We start from the raw sequence: 11,812 nt of genomic DNA, 5'->3' as shown, positions 1-11,812 counted from the left end.
AAACTACAACCCAGAACCCATGAATCTCGAAGACAGTTGTATAAAAATGTAGCTTATGAGGGGTGACAATGGGATTGGGAAAGCCATAAGGACCACACTCCACTTTGTCTAGTTTATGGATGGATGAGTAGAAAAATAGGGGAAGGAAACAAACAGACAAAGGTACCCATTGTTCTTTTTTACTTCAATTGCTCTTTTTCACTCTAATTATTATTCTTGTTATTTTTGTGTGTGTGCTAATGAAGGTGTCAGGGATTGATTTAGGTGATGAAGGTAAACTATGTAATGGTACTGTGAACAATCGAAAGTACGATTTGTTTTGTATGACTGCGTGGTATGTGAATATATCTCAATAAAATGAAGATTTAAAAAAAAAAAAAGATCATATCATCTGCAAACAATGACAGTTTTACTTCTTCTTTTCCAATTTGGATGCCTTTTATTTCTTTGTCTTGCCGGATTGCCCTGGCTAGCACTTCCAGCACAATGTTGAATAACAGTGGTGACAGCGGGCATCCTTGTCTTGTTCCTGATCTTAGAGGGAAGGCTTTCAGTCTCTCACCATTGAGTACTATGCTGGCTGTGGGTTTTTCATATATGCTCTTTATCATATTGAGGAAGTTTCCTTCAATTCCTACCTTTTGAAGTGTTTTTATCAAAAAGGGATGTTGGATTTTGTCAAATGCTTTTTCAGCATCTATTGAGATGATCATTTGATTTTTCCCTTTCGAGTTTTTAATGTGTTGTAATACATTGATTGATTTTCTTATGTTGAACCATCCTTGCATGCCTGGAATGAACCCCACTTGGTCATGGTGTATGATTTTTTTAATGTGTCTTTGGATTCGATTTGCAAGTATTTTGTTGAGGATTTTTGCATCTATATTCATTAGGGAGATTGGCCAGTAGTTTTCCTTTTTTGTAGCGTCTTTGCCTGGTTTTGGTATTAGATTGATGTTAGCTTCATAAAATGAGTTAGGTAGTGTTCCATTTTCTTCCATGTTTTGAAAGAGTTTGAGTAAGATTGGTGTCAGTTCTTTCTGGAAAGTTTGGTAGAATTCCCCTGTGAAGCCATCTGGCCCTGGGCATTTATTTGTGGGAAGATTTTTGATGACTGATTGGATCTCTTTGCTTGTGATGGGTTGGTTGAGGTCTTCTGTTTCTTCTCTGGTCAGTCTAGGTTGTTCATATGTTTCCAGGAAATGTCCATTTCCTCTACATTATCCAGTTTGTTGCCATACAGTTGTTCATAGTATCCTCTTATAATTTTTTTAATTTCTTCAGGATCTGCAGTTATGTCAACTTTTTCATTCATTATTTTGTTTATATGGGTCTTCTCTCGTTTTGATTTTGTCAGTCTAGCTAGGGGCTTGTCAATCTTGTTGATCTTCTCAAAGAACCAACTTTTGGTGATATTCATCCTCTCTATTGTTTTTTTTGTTCTCTATGTCATTTATTTCTGCTTTAATCCTTGTTATTTCTTTTCTTCTACTTGGTTTAGGATTGGTTTGCTGTTCATTTTCTAGCTTCTTCAGTTGATCCATTAGTTCTTTGATTTCGGCTCTTTCTTCCTTTTTAATATATGCATTTAATGCTATAAATTTCCCCCTGAGCACTGCTTTTGCTGCATCCCATAGGTTTTGGTATGTTGTGTTCTCATTTTCATTCGTGTCTATATATTTAGTAATTTTTCTTGCTATTTCTTCTTTAACCCACTGATTGTTTAGGAGTGTGTTGTTTAACCTCCAGGTATTTGTGAATTTTCTAAGTCTCTGATGGTTATTGACTTCTAATTGTATTCCATTGTTGTCAGAGAATGTGCTTTGAATAATTTCAATCTTTTTAAATTTATTGGGGCTTGTTTTATGTCCCAACATATGATCTATTCTGGAGAAAGTTCCGTGAGCACTAGAGAAGTATGTGTATCCTGGTGATTTGGGATGTAATGTCCTGTATATGTCTGTTAAATCTAATTCATTTATCAGATTGTTTAGGTTTTCAGTTTCCTTATTGGTCTTCTGTCTGGTTGATCTATCTATTGGAGAGAGTGATGTGTTGAAGTCTCCCACAAGTATTGTGGAAACATCAATTGCTTCCTTTAGTTTTGCCAGTATTTCTCTCATGTATTTTGTGGCACCTTGATTGGGTGCATAGACATTTATGATTGTTATTTCTTCTTGTTGAATTGCCCCTTTTATTAGTATGTAGTGGCCTTCTTTGTCTCTCAAAACATCCCTGCATTTGAAGTCTATTTTATCTGAGATTAATATTGCTACATCTGCTTTCTTTTGGCTGTCGCTTGCATGAAATATTTTTTTCCATCCTTTCACTTTCAGTTTCTTTGTGTCCCTGTGTCTAAGATGAGTCTCTTGTATGCAACATATTGATGTTTCATTTTTTTTGATCCATTCTGCGAATCTATATCTTTTAATTGGGGAGTTTAATCCATTTACATTCAACGTTATAACCGTGAAGCCATTTCTTTAATCAGCCATCTTATCCTTTGGTTTATGTTTGTCATATATATTTTTCCCCTCTCTCTATTAATATCCTTTATTGTACCCATACCGAATCTCTTTAGTACTGAACCTTTCTCCAAGTCTCTCTGTCCTTTCTTTGTTTCTCTGTCTGTAGGGCTCCCTTCAGTATCTCCAGTAGGGCAGGTCTCTTGTTAGAAAATTCTCTCAGCATTTGTTTGTCTGTGAAAAATTTAAGCTCTCCCTCAAATTTGAAGGAGAGCTTTGCTGGATAAAGAATTCTTGGTTGGAAATTTTTCTCACTCAGAATTTTAAATATATCATGCCACTGCCTTCTCGCCTCCATGGTGGCTGCTGAGTAGTCACTACTTAGTCTTATGCTGTTTCCTTTGTATGTGGTGAATTGCTTTTCTCTTGCTGCTTTCAGAACTTGCTCCTTCTCTTCCGTGTGTGATCAGAATATGTCTCGGGGTGGGTTTATTTGGATTTATTCTATTTGGAGTTCACTGAGCATTTATGATTTGTGTATTTATGTTGTTTAGAAGATTTGGGAAGTTTTCCCCAACAATTTCTTTGAATACTCTTCCTAGACCTTTACCCTTTTCTTCCCCTTCTCAAACACCAATGAGTCTTATATTCGGACGTTTCATATTATCTATCATATTCCTGAGGTCCGTTTCGATTTTTTCAATTTTTTTCCCCATTCTTTCTTTTATGCTTTCATTTTCCATTCTGTCATCTTCCAGGTCACTGATTCGTTGTTCAACTTCCTCTAGTCTTGTACTATGAGTGTCCAGAATCTTTTTAATTTGGTCAACAGTTTCTTTAATTTCCATAAGATCATCCATTTTTTTTATTTAGTCTTGCAATGTCTTCTTTATGCTCTTCTAGGGTCTTCTTGATATCCTTTGTATCCCGTACTATGGTCTCATTGTTCATCTTTAGTTCTTTGAGTAGCTTCTCTAGGTGCTGTGTCTCTTCTGGTCTTTTGATTTGGGTGCTTGGGCTTGGGTTATCCATATCATCTGGTTTTTTCATATGCTTTAGAATTTTCTGTTGTTTTTGGCCTCGTGGCATTTGCTGAACTTGATAGGGTTCTTTTAGGATTTGCAGGCCAATTGAAGTCCTTATCTCTAATTTATCAGATCTGCAGCTTTGTGGAATACACTTTCTCTAACTAACCAGCAGGTGGCGTCCACGAGCCACCTGTTCTCCACAAGCCAGTTCTCCCCTGCTTTGACTTTGTGGTGAGTGGGGCAGTGAGTCTTGTGGGGTCCAATTGCTGTACCAAGCTTGCGTGTGTAGTTGGTGTTGCCCGCCCTGTATATGGGGCGTGTTTCTGGGCAGTCAGGGATGGGGGGGTGGCTCTAACAATCAAATCTCCCTGGTGATCCTGGAGTTTTAAAGCTGCTGCAATAGTCTAATCCTTCAGTTCAGTCCTGCCACAGTTTGTCTCTGCCACTGACCCACAAGTCCTTGGTATTGGAGTATGGCTCCTGAGACTTGCAAGTGGGTCCCTCTTCCAGGCTGTGCACCCCCTGGTCCTCTGTTGAGGGATGACTGTGCTATGTCACAGGTGAGTGCCGTCCCCCTAGGGCAGTTCTGGGCTGCTGGGCTGTGTAGGGAGGCTCCCAGTCTGCTGAACTGATGGCTGAATGGGGCTTTGTTAATTCACACTGCTCCACCTTCCCAACTCTGGGACAATCAGCTGAGGTTGCAGGGAAGGCTAATGTCCACGCCCAGTTTTGTGGTGTGTGCCTGTTATTTGAAGCACTTGCATCACACTGGGTTGTCTGGGGCAGCTCTGGGCTATGGGGCTGGCGATGGGCAGGAGTGTTTCCTGTCCACCAGGATGATGGCTGTGAGTGGACACCCCTCTTTTCTTGGGAAGTTGTGGTGTCCAGTGAATTTTCTCAGCCACTGGATTATTGCCTTTTGTCTCAGAGCTCTCTTAGTTCTGCTCTTGTCTTGACCTGCCCAAATTGCAAGTCTTTGAAGCTTTCTGTATTGGGCTTCTTAGAGTAATTGTTTTAGAAAAAGAAAAAAAGGATTAAAAAAAAAGAAAAAGGGGGCCCTCCTCACAGATCTAATGGGTTATTGAAATGCTAAGAGACAAAGGGACTAGGGCCATTAAGGAAACGTCCACAGGGCAGAGAGATCAGCTTTTCTTCAGGATTTGCATATGAGCCTCAGGGCCTGAGCTCTGCCCTTCCCCTTTCTATGTTCACCAGAACTCCAAAAATCCTCCGCTTTTATTTTGGAGTTTTTCTTGCTGTTTTTTTCTATGTCTGTCTCCTCTCTGCTGGGCTGGCTGCTCTCAGATTCTCTGGTGTCTGGTCTCAGTCTATCTATGGTTGGAGTTTGGATCAGTAGAATGAGTTTCCGATAAGAGCTGCCACTGCAGTTCTCCCTTCTCCTTCCCAGAGCTGACAGCCCCTCCTCCCACGGGACTGAGCCTGGCAGGGAGGGGTGCAGGTCCCCTGGCCACAAAAACTTACAGATTTTGCTGATCTCAGCAGTTCCACATTTTCATGAGTGTTGTATGAAGTATGCCCAAAGTCAGATTGCTCTGTGGTGTCCAGTCCATGCAGTTCCTGGCTTTCTACCTACTTTCCTGGAGGAGTAACTAAAACATACAGCTCACCAGTCTGCCATCTTGCCTCGCCTCCCTCAAGTGCTTTCTAACATCATTATCAAGTAAAAAACTAAACTGAATTTGTGAATTTGTGGATCAACCGCCTCATATTACAGACATGGAAATTGAGCTCCAGGGAGATGACAGGTCTTGCTAAGGCCATATGGCTAGTTCTAAATTCATAGACTAAATTTAATCCTGAATATAAAGGCACTTGGAGTTCACAGGGTAACTCATACTCTAACGCGTTCTTGGGGAAATCAGGCCTAAATCGGGGTCAAGAAAAATGAGGCCACCTCAGGCCTCCCCGAGTCTGCACGTTCTTCAGGCCGACCATCTCCTCCAGCGTCATCTGACTTAGACACCTTCCCCGATGCCCAGCCTGAGTGAGCACCTTCTGCCAAGCTCCATCCCATGTATTTATTTTCCTTATTGTTTCTATTTATATATGTATCTGTCTCCTCCGCTACACTGGAGTTCCATGAGGGCAAGGATTAAAAAACATGAACAAATCAATTACTTAAATGGAGTTTTTCTGCAGTTTCTTGTGATGACTCCTAGACATGCTGTCAAGGCTCCCTAAATATTTGGAAACCAGCCAATCCTAAAAGGTACAAGGAGACTGTACAATGTGTGGTCTGTGTACCAGCAGCCTCAGAACCACATGGGGGTTTGTTAGAAATGCAGATTTTCAGCTTGCACCCCAGACCTATTGAATTTGACTTTCATGAGATCTTCCCAAGAGATTCATATGCATTTAAAATTTGAGAAACAACGGTGCAGGCCAAAGAAAAGACAAATTCTGCAATGACTACTATTATTCTTAGGTTCCTTTCAAAAGCAAATGGTCTACATCTTCTTGACCAAAAGGGAGATGTGAAAGGAAATGAAATAAGCTTCAGTGGCAGAGAGATTCCAAAAGGAGCCGAGAGGTCACTCTGGTGGGCACTCTTACGCACAACTTAGACAACCCTTTTTAGGTTCTAAAGAATTGGAGTAGCTAGCAGTAAATACCTGAACTGTCAAACTGCAACCCGGAACCCATGAATCTTGAAGACGATTGTATGAAAACGTAGCTCATGGGGGGTGACAATGTGATTGGTAAAGCCATATGGACCACACTCCCCTTTGTCTAGTTTATGGATGGATGAGTAGAAAAATGGGGGAAGGAAAACAAACAAATAAACAAAGGCACCCAGTGTTCTTTTTTACCTTAATTGCTCTTTTTCACTTTAATTGTTATTCTTGTTATTTTTGTGTGTGTGGTAATGAAGGTGTTGGGGATTGATTTTGGTGATGAATGCACAGCTATATAATGGTACTGTGAACAATTGAATGTACACTTTGTTTTGTATGCCTGCAAGGTGTATGAATATATCTCAATAAAATGAATTTAAAAAAAAAAAAAAGCAAATGCTCTAGAATCTTGTGTTTATTTAAATCCCTGTGAAATAGTTCAGACAATTGAAAACATGGACTTTGGTGCCTTATAGACCTGGTTTCAATTTTCAGGGCTCTTATTTAACCTGCTTCTGTATCTTTGAAATGGGGTTAATAGTTACACCATATGTTCTATTGCTGATTAAATAAGATAGTGTATTTATGTATCACTCAACAAATGCCTGTTCCCTTCCCCTCCTTTCCAGTCCTGGTCTTATCTTTGGCTTGGATTATACAAAATGGTTTGTGATTACCCAGCAGCAGTGTGAAAGAATGTAGACTCTAAGAGCCTAGCCCATGCAGTCCACCCTAGACTGCAATGGGCTTGGGAACCTGACATGAGACCAGCAGACAGGTTCTTCTAGCCCAGAGTTCTCTGTGTCCCACCCATGCTCAGGATCCCCATACTGCATCTCATCTTGCTTCCATCCACCAAAGCTGTAGAGACCCTTGAAGCTTTGCTCCTCTACTGATGTTTCCATCACTGAGATGTCATGTAATGGAAAGAACAGTTTTTTGGAGTCAGAAAAATAATTGATTTTTGGCTCCATCAATTTATTGCTCTCCCTGAACCTCAGTTTCCTCATCTATTGAAACAATAATCCCTCCTCTCATGACATTCCTGTAGATGACAAATTTAGCATACCTGACACATAATCAGTGCTCCAGAAATGGTAGTTGTGATGGGTTTCAGGTAGCTCTGCTGGAATGTTCCAGCAGATTGGTTGTCAAAGAACGGGATTAAATGAAATAGGGTGTCTCCCAACAGTTTTTTTCTGCTGGATTAGACATGGGTTCAGAGTTAATGAAATGGCCAAGCTCAGAATGGCCCCTTGTTTAGTAATACATACAAGACACACTAGACTTCATAGCACATCACTTATGTAGGTTTTCCTGGTATTTTCAAATCTGAGAGCGACTAGCCTGATGTGTTGCAGCAGCCATGGACCACCAGTAAAACAGGCATTTCTGAAAGACTTCTGAGTGGAGTTTTATGTTTTGAAGTCCGACTGCTAAGCCAGTGTATAAAGAGGTCTTTTTACCCTTCCATTTGATGACTGTTGGTATTGGTAGGGTCAGTTTTCTCTTATGTAGGTAGACTTTTCTTTTCTTCTAAAGGTTTGAATATTATATCTTGATTTTAATATTCATGGGAAGAGGAAGCAAGTTTCTCAGTTTTACCTTAAGTATTAAATAATTTGGGGCATGGGGAGATTCAAGGCTGAAATATTAATGGACTAGCTAACGCAGACCCATAAATAATGAAGTCGGGAGAAGGTAAAAGAATTCCTGCATTGCTGTTTTGATTTATCTTTTTCTTTCTAGACTTGAGAAACTGAAAAAATAAATAAATAAAAAGGCCCACATTTATATCCACATGTAATATTCATCCACCCTAATACACATATTACATAATAAAAATAAAGCATTTCAATAAGTTAGTATTTCTTAAAAGTTGCTACAACCGTTTAAGCAGGTAGAAAATGGTCATGTTCGTTTTCTCTTGATAAGGCAAGTAAGTGGGATTGGTGGTGAGTCACATGATAGCATGCATTGCCTTAGGGTTTAAAAACGCCCACTGATTGGACCATCTCAGTAATGCATGCACATTGATGATGTAGATTCGGAATCCCAGCTTTTTTAACACCTTCTGCCGTACTTTGTCACACAATATGCTATATAATATCAATGAACTAAAAAAGTCATATAAGCATATGCATCCATTTTAGGAATTGCCCTGTATACATATATCTACTCCTTATTCAAAACTAAACGGACAAAACAACAGGTCTGCATTCTGGAAAAATATCATTACCATGAAACACAAAGAAGGGGCCAAGGAGCTCTTCCAGATTACAGACTAGAGACAAGTAAATGCAAAATGCAATCTGGATTGTGTCCTGGCATCAGTGTGGGGTTACTGCTATGATGTTATTGGGACAATTGGCAAAAATTTGAATGTAGACTGGTAACATTATAACATTGTTAAATTTCCTAAATTTGATCATTGTCCTTATTCTTAGGAAACACAGGCTAAAATATTCAGGTTTAAAGGAGCACAGAATCTACAATTCACTCTCAAATGCTTCTGAAGAAAAATATTAGAGAGATGAAGCATATGTGGCAAAATGTCAATACTTGGTGAATCTGGACAAAAGGTGCACATTTTTGTATTCCTCTTGCAACTCTTAAGTTAAAAAACTTCTGTGTTTTAAAATTAAGTTAAAACTAAAATTGTTTACATCAAAGTAAAAAGGAAAAACCAGTTTTGCATTGTCTGTGTACATTTTTGCTCTAGTTAACTGTAAATTATATGAAAGTAGAGTATGCTTGGTTCACTATCACATTCAGGGTCTTTCACAAAGTAGATGCTCAGTAAATATTTGTGTAATGTAAAAGGAACGATAAACTAGGGAATGAAATGATTCCAATGCCTCTGCAGTCCTTATTTTCTTGCTTCGGAGCCACTGCAGCACAACTTACCTAGGAATCTTCTGAAGAGTTTTGTTCCAATTTATCCTTATCAATCATTTCCTGACATCGTCCTGACCTCATTTATCAGATCATCTTGGTACCACACCTTGGGAAATGCTTTCCCAGAAGTGACTGACATTGTTTTGTTCCAGGAGATACTGCCTCTCAAGATTCTCTGACTGTGTTGGAACACCCAATGACCCAAGCCATTAAATACTCAAAATCATAAACCCTACATTCTTGTGGTGTTCCCTATCACCTGCTTTCAGATACCACTGATCATCTCTTGAAATTAAAGACACTAAGAACATTTTTGTCAAATGAGTGAAAACAATGACCATGTTAGCCCTAATGTTAAGTTCTATGGGTCTGAAACCTCTTAGAATGAATATATCAGATAATTGGCATTTCTTAAACTGGACACTAAACACTTAATATTAAAAAAGCAAGAAAAAAATAGCATACCACTGTGAACTACATGAAGACATAAAAGTTTAAGCCGAGTTTAAGCCTCCTTCATGTGGGGAAGCAGCAGCATATAGTGGGAAGACATGGGTGTTTGGAGTCAGCTAGGTTTTAATTCAAATCCAGGCACCTCTTTTAATAACTTATGTGATCCTGGGGAAGTCACATAATTTCTCTGCAGGCTGGTTCCATTAGCTAATAAGAGGGATAATAATACCTTCTTTATATTATAATATTGCTGTGAGGCTCCATCAGTGCCAACTACCATAGAAGTCTTGGCTCAATATATGGTAGCTCTTACTATCTTTACCAAAAGTGTGCAGAAGCTGTGTCAGAGAGGGGATTTTAATTACATTTCTTCCACTAACACAGAGCTCCCTAAAGGCCTGGTGGACCACAAATGAAGTCTTAACTCAAAGACAGTAGAGTCTTTTAAAGGAACAGAATTAAAGTAGAGTCTGTCCTTTCATTATGGGGCACAAAGAAGCTGTTTGTCAACTCACTAAATATGTGCTCTGTAAATCAATTCAATACATTTGGAGAGAAAACTTTCAGGCAGCATGCTGAGTCAGGTCCAAGGAGCTTAAAACTTGGAGATTTTACTTGTGCCACGTAATCCAGGAAATGATTCAGGAAAAACATTCAGGAATCAATAACTACCCCCCTCCCCAAGTTAGACTCAGATGTCTGAATATGATTATAAATTACCTAGGTCTACTTAGAATCAATTTTCAGAAAGTCCATGGGCATGACAAGATTTGGAGCATCCAGGAGAGGGTGTTGTCTAGACTGTGTGTGTTATCGGATGGATGTTAAAGGAAAGGCTAGAAATACAATAATCTTCCGAGATAGGTTCAAATTCTCGTTTGTTTCTTATTGGGGATGGGGGTTAGAATCGCAGGTTGGATGGTTTTGGGTTCAAATAAGTAGACTTGGGTTTCACTTCTGGCTCTACCATATATCAGTCATGGGAACTTGGGAAAGTTACATAATTTCACTGATTTACTCAGCTCCCCCATCTATAAACAGTAATACACATTTTGCAGTTTTGATGCAAGGATTCAATTAATTAATGCCTGCAAAGGGATCTTTTACATAACAGTTTTTAAATAAATGTTAGTTCCCCATGACACTGAATGCTATGGGGACTAAGTGAGAGAACCCTGTCCTTCTTCCCAATTGAAAGCCAAGATGGTGTTGGCTTTTTTAAGCTGATGCTTTTATGCTTATAGAAGTGTGGCCCATTTATAAGCTTACTTTACCCTAAGGAATGGATACAAAGCAATGAACATCCTTAACAATTGGGTCTTCCCAATTGGCTACTGCTTCATGAGCTGGGGCTGGCAATAAGCTGTTGCTCCCCAGTGTGAGTTCTGGAAATCGATGCTGTTGTCTCTGCAGGCCTCCACCTCGAATGGGCTCTGTGCTGAACTTGGGCATTAGCTAACGTCTGAACTCCAGACTTAAGTGAGATTGGCTTCAGAGTGTCAGCCACCTGTCCTTGGGAAAATGTCATTTTCTCCTACTGGCTTGGAGTGTCAGTCTCTGGCTTTAATAAAGTCAGTGGACATGGAACTACATACCTCCTCCAATTTATATCCATGGTCTCAAAGTAACTAGTACCTTCCTTTAATTCTCAGAAATGACCAAGTTTGGGTGTTAAATTGTAAACTGTATGGCCAACTAGCTATCCCCAGAAAAATGCAAATGAAAGCAAGGTGGTGGGCATGAGTCTGATGTCAAAAAATATCAGAAAAATAAAGGGTTTCAGGGAATTAAAAATTGATTCTCCACTTAGAGGAATGGATGCCACCAACAGATTTTGACTTGGCTCAAGTAGCTGGTAAAAATGAATTAAAAATTTGTTTCAACACATCTATTAACAATGACAGTCTGTAGGGAAGGGAAATTTGTGTGTCCATGTGTGTGTGTGCGTGCACATGTGTGTGTGTGTACACGTGCGAGAAGAAGGCAGTGGTATGCTAGTAAATGTTAATAACTGGCTCTCTGGAGTCAACAATGCTTTAATTTGTGGTATTTGCCTATTTCCATGGTGTAAATACTCCCACCTTGGCCAGTTTCAAGCCACATGAGTTATCTCTGTACATGGAGCTGGGAAGAGATGCACACAATAACTTCTTGTGAGCTGGGAGAAGCTGGCTTCAACATACCACCAGAGCAGGGGGACTTCCCTATGTACTCTGTATACTTTTGCAATGTTTTAACTTTTACAGTATTCATATATTATATATTATGTTTGTAATAACAAATACTATACATATGCTATATCAACTTATATATATCTGTATGAGGATGAGTC

Source organism: Choloepus didactylus, chromosome 8, assembly GCF_015220235.1.
Source record: "Choloepus didactylus isolate mChoDid1 chromosome 8, mChoDid1.pri, whole genome shotgun sequence".
Taxonomy (NCBI): domain Eukaryota; kingdom Metazoa; phylum Chordata; class Mammalia; order Pilosa; family Megalonychidae; genus Choloepus; species Choloepus didactylus.
The sequence above is the reverse complement of the archived record's forward strand: the minus strand, read 5'-3'. Positions refer to the sequence as shown.